The sequence below is a fragment of the Beta vulgaris genome, chromosome 3 (assembly GCF_026745355.1).
Source record: "Beta vulgaris subsp. vulgaris cultivar EL10 chromosome 3, EL10.2, whole genome shotgun sequence".
NCBI classification, from domain to species: Eukaryota; Viridiplantae; Streptophyta; class Magnoliopsida; order Caryophyllales; family Amaranthaceae; genus Beta; species Beta vulgaris.
The window spans coordinates 47096554-47109012 of record NC_079204.1 but is presented as its reverse complement, the minus strand read 5'-3'; positions in this window follow the sequence as shown (position 1 = coordinate 47109012).

Genomic DNA, 12459 nt, shown 5'->3' with positions numbered 1-12459 from the left:
GTACAAGGGTTAGATGATTACTTTTTGAGGAGGAGAGAGAGTGGTGTATGCAAATATTAAATTATAAATTTAGGAGAGAGATTGTCATATTTTGGAAAACTTACGGGCCATATGCAAATATTAAATTATTATAAACTTATCAAATACGCAATAAAGTAGAAATATAAAAATTTAATAGAACACTTTTAAATGAAAAGTAGAAAAACTTTTATGGAAGCAAGGGAGAAAATAGAAAGGAGTTCAAGATACAAATAATCCATATTTAAAGGACTTTCAATGATATATATACATCAATATCTAATTGTATTCAATCAATAATTAATAATTAATGGTTTTTTATTCATTATATAGTTATTATTACTGCTCATCACGTACCGAAAAGACAACAACTTGAAAATTCCTAATTATAAAATAGATAATTTAACAATATAAGTTATTGTTAAAATAAAAGTAATTCTTTTATTTATTTTTTTTGTGATTTGCATTTTGATTTTTCCTTAATTTCGTAAATACAATCATAATTTTGGAAAGTTCAAGTGTACATACACATAAAGGTTTGTTGAGACGTAGAATAATATTAAATAAAAATGCAACCATAAAAGGTTTCCAAAACTACTTATTTTGGTAAATTTGCTAAAGATACAACTACACATTACTATCATCAATATCCTCATTAACTACCATCCTCAATGCAATGATCCACATCTCAACTATATCATGGTGTAGAAAATTAAAGAGATAAATATCTTCAATATTACACTGCATTAACAAAGACACACATATACAACTTAGAAGATAGTGCAAACATGATAGTACAAAGTTACTCCATGGTAATAACTACTTGTATAAAGAAGAAAAATGTGCGACGGCAAAATAAGTATACAACTATATAAGAAGAATGAAGTATACAAAAGAGATAAAAAAAATAACAAAATATATTATGAGAAATAAAACAATTTTATCAGAAAGATAACAGCTACTGCAACTCCACATTTCTAGCCATACATGAAACTCGAACTGTTCCTTAATCCAAATCTGAATGTGCTTGGCATTGGTACAAAAATATTGTAGTTTTGAAAATTATAAAAAAAACATATGTTACAAACCAATTTTTTTTTCTTGCAAAATTTGTGGTGATTAAACGGAATGTGATTTTAGTATTTATGTAATTACATCTTTGGAAATCAACATACAATCTACATTATTTGAATCAGCTCCTAATCGTAAAAGGGGAAAAACATTGTGTTAACCATGAGCTTCCCCTAGACATCAACTGATCATCTCACTGCCAATTATTGCTAGAATCACTATTACAGTTTCCCCTCTATTACATTAAACCATAACAATGAAAATCCCCCTTCTGCTCCTCCCCCATGTAAAGATCCATTATAAATCTCGCTTGATGATGCATCATCCTACTTCAGTACACACTTCCTTTCCCACTGCATGATAAATGGAATAAATGCATTAGAAAGTATGCTAGCAGGTAGAAGCTATGAGACTAAAAAAAAAGGCATAACAATATATTCTAAACACAAAGGAATTGGTAAATAAATCTGACCAAACTTCGAAAAATTATAGATTAAATATATTTGGATGGTTCTTGAATGACTCATGTTAAGCTACGGTATCATGTATATTTATACTTGAAATTATGTACATATCAATTTTTTTTTTTGAATTCTCGTTGCCATGTATAAGATGTGTTGATTTAGTAGTAAATTATAGTTTCTGTAATCAACGTGCATATTGCCAATCAAATAAAGTTAAATTGGCAATTATCTAGGATCGATTAAATACATGAAGATTGATATTAATATGCATGATTGACAATTAAGATACCTAAAATCAAGGTTGATTGGAATTTCGGATCCCCTACCCTAAGCTACAGTTTTAATATTAATTAATTATATCAAAATTGGCAATGATTTAGTAGTGATTATTTAACTACAAAAAAGATTTGAGTATACTAATTACCTAATTATAATCATAAATCACATAAAATTTCGGATACTATCAATTTAAATTAAGTGATTGATTGACAATTACCATTAACAAAGACAATAATTAAGATTGATTGATAATTTACATTAATTGTCATGTTTAGTTGGTTAGTAAAATTTTCGAACATAACCAATATGACAATTAAAAATTTCGGCCAAAAGTTTATCAGTTTGAGATTTTATTACATAATTGTAACCATAATTAACGTCAATCACATTAATATATAAATGGAATATGCTTGATTTTCGGAAATCTCATATGATATCATGATATTAATTGCTGAACTTAAAATATCAATCAACATAAAACACGTTTTTTTTTTGCATTTTTCATATAATTTTCGGCCATAATATTGTGAATTGCCACGTGGACACCCGATTTGAGAGTTTTAATTTGTGAATATCTAGAATTGCTCGGTAATTGTGAGTTTGCCACGTAAAATTATGATTTTATTTTAGATAATAGTATAGATAACCCGGGGCATCTCCCGACCTAACAATTAAGCACTATTAGAACGTGATGATAGAAGGCCAATTATTATAGGTTAGCATCTAATTGTTTAGAGTGAAGTGGGTTGGCCATAAAGGAAAATAGAAATAAAGGAGCGAAGTCGCCGGTCAGAAACTTTACCACATGCATTAAACAATTATAAAGTTAGTTAGGGAGAAAGGGGAAGAATTATACTCCCAATAAGCACCACATTTGTTAGTTACTTAATTTATATCATTTATATCTACATATTTAGATCAAGTCCAAATCTTCTGTTCTATTTTTAAATATTATTATATATGTCATTCAATATTAATGATTTGTGTAACCAATTTTTAACATTTAAAATATAAGGGCAGATAATACTTGATATGGATAAATAAAGTAGCAATTGTAATAGCACAACACAGCTTATATGAAAACATAAAGATATTAGATTAATGGAAAAATTGACAGAAATAATCTGAACTATAACTGTTCGCTCAAAATAATTCTAACTTTGGGTTATCCTGGAATACTCTAAACTATTTGGGGTACCTTCATAAAATAATCCAAACTTTTATTTTTCTTCGCTTTAATGATCCCTTTTGGGTCTATTATATATAGGATAATTAAAAATTTGGATTATTTTGAGAAAGTACTCTCAATAGTTTGGATTATTCTAGATAAATCATAGTTGGAATTATTTTGAGCGGAACGGTGATAGTTTGGATTTATTCTTATCAATGTTTCCTAAATTAATTGGTAATTGTGTCTAAATAAACTCAAATAAAAAGTTTAGAAAGTTAAAATAGAAAGAAATGTGTTAGGATTTTGTTTTTTCAAAAAATGTAAATGTGTTACTTTTTTTTCTAAATTTTTTTATATTTGAATGAAGTAGTTAGTTATCTTTCTTTTTTTTCTATTTTGAGTTTTCATATATTATAGTGATTAAATAAGTTGACAAATATATATGGTAGTTTATGTAAGATCGATCACATGTGTGCCTTAATGAACTACTCTCTCCGTTTCCTAAAGATCTTCCCACTTACTGTTCCTACAGATACCAAGGAAAATCAAGTTGTGTGAGGGCATGGTGTGAGTAAAGTAGGAGAGAGAAAGGGGTTAAGATAAATAAACAAATAAAAAAGGGGTTAAAGTAGGAGAGAGAAAGGGAGTAAAATTGAATTAATAATGTAATGGTGGACCATATGATAGTGACATGAGAGGGTAAATAGGAAAATTTATTTTGTCAAATAAGGAATAAAGCAAAAGAGGGATGATCTTTTGGAAACACCCTTAAACGAAAAGAGGGAAGATCTTTAGGAAACGGAGGGAGTATTCTAGTAACAAAAAAGCTTGTTTTGATGGATTTGTCTCCCTCTAATAAGGAATCCAATTCGTTTGTTAAAGACAGTTATAAAGTTAGCAATTGAGGAAGCTCTACACTATCAAGTGACTAACATATATCACATCTTGAATATTCGTTTTTTTCACCCTTAAGGTAATGACTATCTCAATCTTGATCATTTCCACTACTATGAACTCCTCTCAACAACGACCCCCCACAATCACAACCACAGCCATTGTGCTCCTCCCTCATGTGAAGATCCATTATAAATCTTGCTTGAATGCATCATCCTTCTTCAATACACACTTCCTTTTCCCAATGCATAATAAATGGAATAAATGCATCAGAAAGTATGCTAGCAGGTAGAAGCTATGAGAATAAAAGAAAAAGGCATAACAATATATTCCAAACACAAAGAAATTGGTAAATAAATCTGACCAAACTTCGAAAATTATAGATTAAATATATTCGGACAGTTCTTGAATTACTCATGCTAAGCTACGGTATCATGTATATTTATACTTGAAATTATGTACATATCAATTTTTTTTCTTTGAATTTTCGTTGCCATGTATAAGATGTCTTTGATTTAGTAGTAATTTATACTTTCTGTAATTAACGTGCATATTGCCAATCAGATAAAGTTAAATTGGCAATGATCTAGAATTGATATGCATGATTGACAATTAAGATACCTAAAATCAAGGTTGATTGAAATTTCGGATCCCCTACCCTAAGCTATGGTTTTAATATCAATCAATTATATCAAAATTGGCAATGATTTAGTAGTGATTTAACTACAAAAAAGATTTGAGTATACTAATTACCTAATTAGAATCATAAATCACCTAAAATTTCGGATACTATCAATTTAAATTAACTGATTGATTGACAATTACCATTAAGGGAGGCAATAATTAAGATTGATTGATAATTTAAATTATTTCCCGTATTTAGTTGGTTAGTAAAATTTTCGTACATGCCCAATATGGCAATTAAAATTTTCGGTCAAACTAATATTAATTTGAATTTTGAATTACGTAATTGTAACAATAATTAACATCAATCACATTAATATATAAATGGAATATCCTTGATTTCCGGAAATCTCACATGATATCATGAAATTACTTGCCTAACTTAAAAAATCAATCAACTTAAATTTCGATTTCATTTGCTTTTTTCATTAAATTTTCTGCCATTATATTCCGAAATGCCACGTGGACACTCTTATTGAGAGTTTTAGTTTGAGAAGCTCTAGAATGGCTCGGTTATTGTGAGCTTGACACGTAGGATTTAGGATTTTACTTTAGATAATAGTATAGATTCTATTATAAAAATTGGGCAAAAAAATAAATCGGATCGGGTTCGGAGTCGGATGTTCGGATTTTAAGTCGGGTCGGATTCAGAGTCGGGTGTTCGAATTCGGGTTTTCGGAGTTGGACTCGAACTCAGATTTAAAATCCGGATTCTTGTAGGGTCGGATTCGGATAATGTATAATCCGATCCAAGTCTGGCCCGTTGTCATCCCTACTTGCGAGTTTAGATTCAATAAACGAGAATGAGAAGATAAGTATTTTTGGGTGTATGGCAAATGGAGAGGGAGTCATTTTGTTTTGGAGATGTGTAAAATTTGAATCTTTAGTGGTATTTTTGTAAATATGTCTTTATTAATATGAATCGTATTGGGTTAACTATGAAGTCGTATTGGGTTAACTATTAATTTGTGCTTTTCCTTTTTACAATTATTTTTTAGAAATAGGAAAAAAATTGTGAGTTAATATTTGACTCCTATAACTTAGTATCAAAAATATTTTATTTACGAAAATGTCACCTTTTTTTGGGTAAAAAAATTGGTATTTTTTTTTCTGGTAAATCAAAATGTATAATAATAGTGGCAGGGAGTACAACTTTTATACTTCCCCCGTTCCAAAATAAGTGAAACACTTCTCTCATTTATGTGAGAGCTTTTTGAGACAAGTGTTTCACTTATTTTGGAACGGAGGAAGTAATATAATTAAGTGTACCGTGCTTAGACATGGCAATGGTTCGTTTGGTTCAAATATGGGCCAACTGAGTTCCGGACTGACTCAATTTCAAGTTCATGTCAAATTGGGGTTAGGTATGGATTGGGGTCTATAAATTCGAGTTAAATCGGAATCGGATCGAGTTGGGTTTGGGTTGGGTTCGAATTGGATCTCAAGTCAATTTTTTATTTTCAAGTTTTTTTTTGTGTTGGTAGTATCATGACAAGCTAAATTACTATGGAAGTAAAACAAAACTAGTGAAATGATGTAGAAAAATAGCAATATCTATAGCAACCACCACAGTCATGGACCAACGGCAATCCATTGCCCTTGCCCTTGCCCTTGCTCGCACTTGCCATCGTTCACAACCATCACTACTGATGCCAACCACTAACTTCCTTTCTCCTTTCTTTTTCCTCTCTAACCAACTACAAATAGTCAAATTAGGGAAGAATTAGGATATATGTTTGAACAATTATATGAAATCAGATTATACATCTAAGCTAATCAAATTAGGGACGATGTTGGTTGGTGTGGGCTAGCCGACCGGTGGAGGCTAGCAGGCAACGGTTGGTGGCATGCAGTTGGTAGGGGAAATGGTCGGTGTGGTGATGGTTGTGGCAGATGGTGGCTGGCGAAGGGGATAAATATTTTTTTATTTCTAATATTGTAACATCTATATAATACTTATTAGAATGTGTGAGGAACGCTGCAGCCTACAACATGTCACCCCCATCTCAAGTGATGACATGAAACCATGTGTCTATAACATGACGTCAGATCATCCATGACATGACATACTTTGAAAACAAATTGGGTCACATATGACCTGATGCCATGTCATCCATGAGATGACACACTTTAAAAATGAATTTGTTTATAATATGATTCGAACACCACAAACTTATAAACAAAATATAGAGCTCTAAACAATGAGTCAACATATCAATGATGTTTATTTAATCGTATCAAAAACGTATTAACGAATTCATTGCAAGCTTTTATATTACAATATAAAAAATAATAAGAGATAATCTAAGAAACAACATTATAATTTTTATTTTCAATATATCATATTGTGACATATTACCCTCTCTTTCTGAAAATGCTTACAGTAAATTGTATCATGTAATTAAGAATATGTTCTATTATCATTTTGCCGTATGACATTGCTTCGAAAATTTTTCTATTACTTAAGCATTTACGAACTTTTTTGTTAAAAAATTATGAACTATGAAGTTCTCAAGGTGCAATTCATTATCAAATCACAAGGTGCAACTTTTATTTATAACAAAAAAGGTCAATTGTCAACTCCAAAAAGAATATGAAGTAAATATATACCTTACCAAATAACCCGACACATTGCCAAGGTCCGATAAGTAGTTATGTTACTTAGGAGTTAATTAGGTCAATCACAAGTTAATGAATAACAGGTTCACAGTCGTTCATCATTAATGGCATATCGTATACTTCCTATTTTTAGTTGATACTCTTCTTATTTTCACGTAGTACAATGCACTACTTTGAGCCTTAGTGTCTTTAATTATGCATACTTAAAAATTACAAATATTTGATATATGGAAACAACACATTTAGACGAATCTAACAAGATCCCACTTGACTATATTTTTTTTATGCATAAGAAAGGACAAATCGTACAAGTTGAGTTGGTGAATAATAATCAACATTTAGAATATGTCATGTTTATATTTTCAGCCCATGTAATTGAGGGCTCATGGTCCAAGTCCAAGAATGTAGGATACCTAGCCTTTAGTTCCAATGATGAGTTGTCATTTCTACTTTATCATACACGAAAATATGGGTGAGATAATGTGAATGTTCAAAATTGCTAAATTGTAAGCAACACGATAGATTTTCATAGATGAGGAGCTAACTAGAGCAGAGAAGGGGATATTGACGATCACATTGATTAACTGTAAGGGCATGCAGGGAATGAAGATACAAGAATAAATAGGGTCTATATAAGGAGGTCATAGTAGAGGCGGTGCGGTGGTGCTTAAAGGAAAAGGTGATAGTGATTTAACTAATCAATTATTATTTCAACAACCATCTGTTAGAAATGCTACAAAGATGTTACAAGGATCACGAATTTAACTACTAGAAACAACAATGAAAAATCTTCTAGGCGTGACATGCTTTCCCAAAAGCAATATTCCGACCCTTACTTTGAGCACGAGTTAAATGGAATTCACTCTCGAGATACAAAGAAGAAACAATGACGATCACGCTCACTATGATAATTATTAAATGAGAATAAGTGTGTGAAAGAATTTGATGTGATGAACAATGAACTTGTGCTTAAGAGATCAGAGATAGTTTTCTCTTGTTGCTTTCATAAACATGTATATGATAATGAATTAGAGTACTTTGAAACACATGAACATTTGGTATTATATGACAAATAACCGTCACAAACCAACCAAAGAGACGCGAAAATAAGCCACCATAGAGGAGGAGCTGGAGCTCCTCTCTGGAGCGGGCGCTCCAAGTAGGATCTGGCGCTCCTCGCGCACTTTTCTCAGTTTTTCGCGTTCTTAAAATCCCTGCCAAATCTGATCGATCGCTCTAAACTGAGCGAACGCTCCTTCATCAATGTAATAAATACATTAATGAACTCTATAACTCATGTTGATTCGAGTCACGCCACCATAACCATTGCGACTCAAAACCACGTGACATGAAACCAATACATTTAATACTCTAAATCTCCAACAATCCTCCCCCATTTAGAGTACCCATTTGTATTACTAGCACACACTTCATCATTACAAAAACAATCTCATACATGAATGAAAGTGTACAAAGACTCAAACTTCCACTTAGTACAATACACATTCCAAGAATTCATATCCAAATGGTATCATTAAACGGTTGAACCATTAACAATACATAATGAACACTTGAAGATATTATACACACAAGATTAAATACTTGTTCTCGATATATACTTGACACTAAATAGCCATGTGTCCATATCATTCATAAGTACATCAAAGCTATGCCCACTAGCTCATTGAAGCGGCCAAACTTCACACTTACATAGGTAGATCTCTTAGAAGAAGCATGCTCTTGTGATAAAGCATAATCTCTAGAGACCTATTAAGACTATACAACCTCTTAAATCACACAGATTTAAAGAACTTTACCTGGGATGATTATATTAGTTCTTTCAATCATCAAATAAGGAAATTAATCTTATTGAACTCAAGACTCAATGTCTTATTGGGCGTTAAGTTAATATTTCCCTACTCGTGATTTTCAATGGGCACCAATCCTAAACGATTGCCATCCTCTTTACCGTATCTCTAGCTAAAGCCTTAGTGAAGAAATCCGCTAGATTATTCGTAGCCCTTACATAGTCAACTATAATAGCACTATCTTTGATCAATCCTTGGACATAACTATGTCTCACACCGATGTGCCTTGATTTACCATTATAAACTTAACTATAAGCCCTTGCCATGCTGCATCACTATCACAATGTATAGCAATAGGTGAAATCGGTTTTGGCAACAAAGGTATCTCAAACATGAGATTCCTTAACCACTCGACTTCTTTGCTTGCCGATGACAGAGCTATAAACTCCGATGTGATTGAAGAATCCGCAATGCAAGTTTGTTTCTTGGAAGCCCAAGATATAGCACTTCCTCCAAGGAGGAATACCCATCCACTTGTGGAGGAATGATCTTCTCTATTAGAGATCCAACTTGCATCCGAATACCCTTCTAAAACCGAAGGATATCCACTATAGGACAAACCATAATCCATGGTTTTCCTTAAATACTTTAATACTCGACGAATAGCTTGCCAATGTTCCATACTAGGATTACTAGTATACATACTTAATTTCCCTACCGCAAACACGATATCTGGCCTAGTACTCGTCATAGCATACATCAGTTACCTATAACCCTCGCATACTCAAGTTGAGATACGACATTACCATCATTTGGCAACAATTTTTCACTTGGGTCCATAGGAATTGAAACAAGAGAACAATTACTAACATTAAACTTCTTGAGAACTTTCTCAATATAATGAGATTGTGACAAGGTCAATTTTCCATTGTCTCTCTTAATTCTTATACCTAAGATGACATCCATCTCTCCCAAATCCTTCATGGAGAATTTTAACGATAGAAAAGATTTTGTCCATTAAACTTGTGACAAATCTGTTCCAAAAATCAACATGTCATCTACATATAAGCAAATCATGACACCATTACCGTTGTCATCAAATTTGCTATACACACACTTGTCTGAATTATTCAACTTGAAACAATTAGACAACACAACTTGATCAAACTTTTGATGCCATTGCTTTGGTGCTTGTTTTATCCAATACAAAGATCTAATTAACTTGCATACTTTGTGCTCTTGACCTTTCATGACAAACCCTTATGGTTGTCGCATGTAAACCTCTTCCTCTAGTTCTCCATTTAAGAACGTCGTCTTGAAATCCATTTGATGGATCACAAGCTTATGAATAGCCGCAAGAGCTATTAACAACCTTATATTAGATATTCTAGCAACGGGTGCATATGTATTGAAATAATCTCATCCACTTTCATTTTCTTTTTCAAAATCCATTTACACCCAATTGGTTTACACTTAGGAGGTAAATCAGCTAAAACCCAAGTGGTATTTCCCATGATGGAATCCATCTAATCATCAATTGCCTCTTTCCAAAAAGCGGCATCTTGAGACCTCATAGCCTCATTAAACTTTAAACTCTTCCACATTAAATATATGGAAACTTAGTCAATATGGAACTCCTTGATCCTTCAACCAAATATACATAAAAATCCAGGCCGAAAGATTTCTCTTTTCTCGCCCATTTACTTCTCCTAGGTTGTGATGATGTTGATGCAACATTTTCATCAAACGTTTGTTCACCAACTTCTTGATCAATGTGGGTTTGATCAATTTCAACTTTTTGATCAATATTGCTATGAGGGGTAATATCTTTTGGTCTAGGAATGGATGAATATCTATTTTCATCAAAAATTGTATCTCTTGACTGCACAATAGTGTGTATTGACCAAAAGTAATTTTGTTGTATAACATAGAACCTATAGGATTTGCTATGAAGAACATACCCTGTAAAGATGCACTCAACTCCCCTTTTACCCAACTTTTTACGTTTGGGTTCCAGCACTTTTACAATTGCCCTACATCCCTAAACTTTGAGATAACTCAAGTTTGCATTGGTTTTCTTTTATACCAAAGTTCATATGGGGTAACTTCGTTCTTTTTCATCAAAACTCGGTTTAAAATATGACAAGCTGTTAAAATAGCTTCTCCCCAAAAACCATCACTTAAACCCGAATAGGATAACATAGAATTTACCATTTCTTGCAAAGTTCTATTCTTTCTTTCTGCTATACCATTTTGTTGTGGTGTATAAACTGCGGTTGTTTCATGTATTATCCCCGTAGATTGAAAATAACTTGGATCATAGAATCACCACCTTTATTGGTTCTAAGCCACTTAACTTTGTCATTTAGTTGTAATTCAACTTCATTTTTATAGATCTTAAACTTATCAAGGGATTCATCCTTAGTGAACAACAAGTATACATAACAAAATCGAGAATAATCATCAATAAAAGTTATCATGTATTTCTTGTTCCCTAAGGAAAGGGTGCTATAGAAATCACATAAATCACTATGCATCAAATCAAGCAATGAAGTATCATTTTCCACATTATTTGGAAAAGATTTTGGAAAAATTGCCAAAAATAAGCCAACCTTTAGCCGGTCTTCCACAATTAAGCCAACCTTTTGAAAATCCAGAAATAAGCTAACCTTACCATCATTTTAGCCAAATTTAGGAAAGTGATTATACTTTACCCATTATCACAGGTTGTAACAGGTTAACTGTAATTAATTTTATGATTATCATAAATTATGATTTATTATAACAAATTATAATATATTATAATAAATTTTAAGAGCCACCACCGGCCCCACACCAGCCACCACCGCACCACAACTATGCACCACCGGACCACAACCCAGAGAGTCAGAGACCACCGGACCACAATCCTGCCACCACCGGACCACATCCATGCACCATCGGACCACAACCCAGCGACCACCGGACCACATCCATGCACCATCGGAACGACCACCGGACCACAATTCTGCCACCACCGGACCACACACACCACCAAACCACACCCACCACCGAACCAACCCAATACCCCCTAACCCAGCCACACCCACCTAACCCAAACACCACAACTGAATCACCCCAGCCCACCCCATCAAACCCAACACCACCATCACAAACCCATTCACCCACCACCGAACCCAACACCCTCACCCACCACCGAACCAAACCCACCCCACCAAATTCAACACCCTTAACCCAACCAGATCCACCTACCACCGAACCCACCCCACCCTACCAATCCAAACACCCACCCAACCCAAAATCGAACCACCCCACCTCTAACCCAGCCATACCCACCCAAGCCCGACATCCCTAACCCAACGACACCCACACAAGCCCGACATTCCTAACCCAGTCATACCAACCAAGCCCGAGCTACCCATAACCCAACCCATCCACCTAACCCAACCAC